The sequence below is a fragment of the Heterocephalus glaber genome, unplaced genomic scaffold, assembly GCF_053883595.1.
Source record: "Heterocephalus glaber isolate CG9 unplaced genomic scaffold, H.glaber_assembly_v1.0 deba00001466, whole genome shotgun sequence".
Classification (NCBI taxonomy): Eukaryota; Metazoa; Chordata; class Mammalia; order Rodentia; family Bathyergidae; genus Heterocephalus; species Heterocephalus glaber.
Window position 1 is genome coordinate 741,070 of NW_028258313.1, and position 5,175 is coordinate 746,244.

The window sequence follows — 5,175 nt, forward strand, 5'->3', positions numbered from 1 at the left end:
TGTGTAACAGGCCTGGGTCCTCCCTACAGAAGGTGCTGCTGCTGCCACCACTGAATTCTGCACATCCTGAGGTCTCTGCATCCTGAGCTTCTCGGGCAGTCTGTGAATACCAAGCTTACCCAACCAGGTCTTGTGAGCATCTCCTTCCACATCCTTGGTCTGCATAGGGTGAACCAGAGACACTGACGTGCTTGTTCTGTGACTTTTGATTGTTATACAGTGCCTAGTTTATTATGAAAAGATTCTTCAGTATATACATAAGAACCCAAAATATCAGTTTACCAATTCCACTTTCCCAACACTCTCTCTCTCCCTCCCCCTTACACACACACACACACACACACACACACACACACACACACACAGAGGCATATCAACAATATCACTGTTTCTTTGCAGTTCCTAGAAAAACTGTCTTCCCCCATCCCCAGAAAACTGGCTAGCTGCAAGACTGCTGAAGTAAGAGCATCAGTCTATGTATCTTATATTTACATATTTTGAGACAGTGTGATAAATCTCTTTCAACATAGTAGTCTGTTCATTTAAAAGTTATCTGACCAGATTCCTTCCCCCATGGGTAAGAAAGAATCTTGTTTATTCCTCACTTGTAGGTGAGGATACTGAGATTCCAAAATCAGAAAGCCAGGACTAATTACAATCCACGTTAGTGGTTCTACTATACCAGCAACACACATCAGAATTACTGGTTTTAAATCCACACTTGCAAAACCCTAATTTGGGTGAGAAGGTCTAAGTATAGACCAGGTGTATCTTTAAAGAGGACTGGTTGTTACCCAGCTGGAAAGAATATTGAATGCTCAGTACTGACAAGCAAGGGGTTAAATAATTCCTCCCCCCCACCACCAATTTTAATAGCCACATAAAACCAGGCACATGGTGTAGGAGACATCCCTGCCCAGTACTAGTGGGCAATAGTGGCACCTGCTTCTTGCCTTCAACAATTCAGCTATACTGTTTTATATTAGAAGTCAGGCTGAAGGTCTGAGTGACTCAGATTGGCATGTCAGCTAGAAGAGTTGGTCTAGCATTGCTCCTTTGCTAATGGCTGTCACCAAGGCCTAAATCCTGGTCTGTGAAGTGGCAGAATTCTGCTGAGTTACATGAAGCCGAGGGCAGCATGACCCCAGTTAAAATCCTTTCCCCTGAATTTTCACTTCTCACTAAACCTCTGGGTTACTGGCTAATTGATCCTGGTGCCATTATTTATTTCTTCTATCCTAGAAAGATAAGCAGTACTGACTCCCTGATGGCCCTGTCTGGTGCCATTGTGCCAGGTGTTTGGCAATAATTTGCTAGATGCCTTCAAAGCTTCCTAACTCCCTATTCCTTCTCACAATTGTATTCAATAAATACTGGGTATGCTTGGGGGATTTTGTCTTTGAGGCCATCAGCAGCACTGACTAGGACCCAAGATTCAGCCTCTTCACTCTAAGTCTTGTTTCTGTCTTTTCTTGAATTCTCCTTGTGCTGTGGTGGCTCACAGGCCAGGACCCAACACAGAGGTGATGATAATGTCCCTTTCCCACTCCCTATAACATAGTTCACTTTTATTAATAATCAAGTGGGTGCTATACTCACAAGTGCCCAATGTTCACTTTAAAACTTCATGAGGAATGCTGGTGGCAATGTTCCTTTAGACACTAAATCCCACACTGTGCTTTGTGAAATAGTTTGTAATAGAAATAACTCACAATAATCCCCCCTGCTGTGAGATAAGTAGCTTGGTCTGCCAGATATTGATAAAGAGAAGAAAGAGCAGTAAATCAGTGAACCAAAACCTTATGGTAGAGACAACCAGGTATAATTACCATACCCAAAGGAAAACTGGCCCATCTCAATCTGTAATTAGACTAGCATGAACACCACCTAATCACAGTACAACAGAAACCATCACTTAACATCAGGCCTTAGAAGTCACAAATACTTGGGTCAAAGTTATTTTTCCTTTAAAAACAAAAGTGGCAGTGTATACAATTTGTCCTTCACCAAGGTTATGTGGAGGAAACCTGAATATCAAGAACAAAAGATGTATATGATTGATTTGGGTTCCACAGACATTGAAATAACTATCTCTGTTGGTTACCAGAAATTATTCTCTCTACAACAAAAATAGATTTAGAGCCTGTAAAGTAAAGTCAAAGATCTTTTTCTTAACAGCGCAGCCAATTGTTCTCTGATGAGCTGTGTAGAATCCTCATCTCTTTTTAGCTCTGCTTGCTTCAATGCTTCCTGGTACATCTCTTTTGTTGTGTGTATCATTCTCTGTGAACCAAAATTGCAGCTAGATTACTGAGTACAGTAATGTGCAGCTCAGGATGATTTATCTGTCTTGTCAGATCTGATGCTCTTTGCCTATAAACATAGGCCTCATCAAAGTGGTCCTGTGCATCCAAGGTAGTAGCCAGGTCACTCATCAGCCCAGTGGTTTGTGGGGTCTTTCCCCTTGTATTTCCTCAGAAATCTGCAGAGATTTTTCAGACATCCCTTGTTGCTGTGATTGCTTTTTGGAAAACAGAAGGCATCATGCACAGGAATCTAGGCACATGCCCAGGAGGAGGTGGGTATTAGTTTTTTCTTCCACTGACATAACATCTTCTGCTAACTCCTTTTCTCTTTAAACTTTTTCCTCGAGAGTTGAAATGCAGAATTCTTAGCCAGCAAGAGTGAATTCTTGTCTATTCTGAGCAGCATAAATACTGGCTAGCTTCAAGAAGGTTTCAATTATTGCATTGTCTTCCTGCTTCATATGCTCTGAAATCATTCTACTGGAGAAATATCCTCATCTCTTATTATCTGCAGCTGTGTTGACATGGAAGCAACCTTGGTGTCCCTTATTTGATAAGTGGGGAAAAGCCAGCACATACTCTAATGGAATGGAAACTATACAGGCTGAAAAATTGTGAAGTCCTGGCATTTGCACGAACATGGCTGAACCCTGAGGGCTTTATGCTATGTGAAACACACCAGGCATAATCATTTCTATGTGGAATCTCACAAAGTTGAATTCATACATCTAGAAAGTAACATGATTGTTACCAGATCCTGGCAGAGGAGGTTCAGTGGGCAACAGGGAAATATTGATCAAAGTGTACAAAATTTCAACTACACAGAAAGATTAGCCTTTAGTGATCTATTGCCCAAAATGGTGAACATGCAGTCATATGATATATTTTCAATAGCTGAACAAAGTAGACTTTGAATGTTCACACTTAAAAATGTTAAGCAGAATGGATGATGGATTTGATAATTGCTCTCATTTCAACATTCCACTTTGAAAACCTTGAGAAATGGCAATGCATCTTTTATATATGTGTGGTTATCATCTGTAAATAAATAAATTTATAAAATTATTCAAAACAAAAACTAGAAACAAAAGTTTCTTAGTGTAAAGGACTTGGGTATTATATTTGAAAAAGTCTAACTCATAATAATATATTCATTGAAAATGCTAAAAAATACTGATGTGGAATCTTATAAATCCATTAATAAATATCATATGTTCTAGGTAGAGTGTCAAAACAAAGAAGAACTGGAGTAACTTATAAATTGAGTATGGAAATTACAAATCAATTTTCTTATTCATTCAAATATCTGGAGGAAAATAAATCTGGACAGAAAAATCTACATAAATCTAAATAAAGACAAAAATAGGGCAAAATAAATTTATATTCAAACACTCAGAATTGTTGTCATCCTACATTTGCAACAGAGTCATTTAAATACAAATTTAAAAGGGATTTTTTTCCTTGAAAGCACCTATGCAGATGACCCAGATACTATTATATTTTAAAAAGAAATGTGGATATGTTAGTAAGCTTGGTTGGAGGAAATATTTGATGACAAATACAGAAAGAAAATCAGATGTGCACTGTATATAAATACATAATTATCACCCATACCTAGATGAAGCTGGAGAACAGATGTAGTCTCCTCAGTGATGAAACATTGAAAGTTCCATCTCAGGCATCAGAGGAGGGTGAGTCACATCCAGACCTTCACTAGGACATGAGATCTGGATGACAGGAGGTCCATAGGTCAAAATACCATTTGCTTCTGCCAGGAACAATAAGTACAGAGACAGAGGGAGCCTGATACACCTGTTGTTCCAGTGCTGGACTATGGCTAAATGGGCACCAGAGTCTTGATGCTGAGGTTTTCCTAGACAGGGCCTCTGGACAAAAATCTAGATAAATTTTGCATTCAGTTATGAGACACCAAATTTCCAATACTGTACTTATTTTAACCTCTAGGTTCCAGGATAAGCTCTTGGGTGTCAGAAAAATAAAACTGTTTCCATTTTCAATCAATGCACTTGTATGCACTATTTGATGAGACAAATGTACCACACATTCAAGCATTACCTGTCACTCCCTAGGTAAGTCCCAGGAGCAGTTATATTTTCATCTGTCTCCATGCTACAATGTGATAACTAATTTTATTTATGCACGAATTTTAGTAAAGAATGAGTTTCATCTATTCATTCAGAGAACAAGGAAAAAGCAAACTTTCCAAAATAAAAAGTTTGAGAAGTTCACCACTCTCTATTGACAAAAAATTGTTTCCAGTTGTTTCATGTCCTAATTTTCAGAGTGAATCAAACGGGTTTTAGCATATGGAAAAAAGGGGCCTGTGAGGTTTCTCAGTGTTGATCACCCCATCTTGTTCTCAGGCCTGAGTTGTCCCCCTGTCTAATGTCCTTGTCACTTACTGTAGCCTGAGTGGAAGAGCGAGTGCAAAGAGCACAGTGCAGACAGCAGGGTCTTCTCACAGGACCACTAGTGTGCTTCTCCAGGTGGGTCAGATCTAGCATCTGAGGTTCTCTCAACAGCACAGGCATCTATTAAAGTGGAACACATAACTCACACACTGCTTTTTATGGTACCTGTCTTTGTTTTTACCTCAAAATCATCCCAAACATTTTTGAGACAATTTGCCAATGTTTACCAGACTTCTACTATTTTGGAAAACGTGTAAGACATACTAGTACTGAACAAGAAAACTGAGACATAGATTTATAATTCATGCAGAAAACAAAATGTACACAGGCAAACAAAATTAGATAACTCAAAGGTATAGATCCCAATTTAAGAACATATAGCATACATATAATAAAATACTGTAAATGATAGTTAATATTTTTGTTTTAGTCAAGAT

At 38.8% G+C, this 5,175-nt stretch overlaps 1 pseudogene; it reads right to left on the minus strand.

Annotated features, from left to right (window-relative positions):
• Positions 1-2,136: 2,136 nt before the first annotated feature.
• On the minus strand, positions 2,137-3,039 carry LOC101718866 (tetratricopeptide repeat protein 19, mitochondrial pseudogene; annotated as a pseudogene).
• Between the last annotated feature and the right edge of the window lie 2,136 nt (positions 3,040-5,175).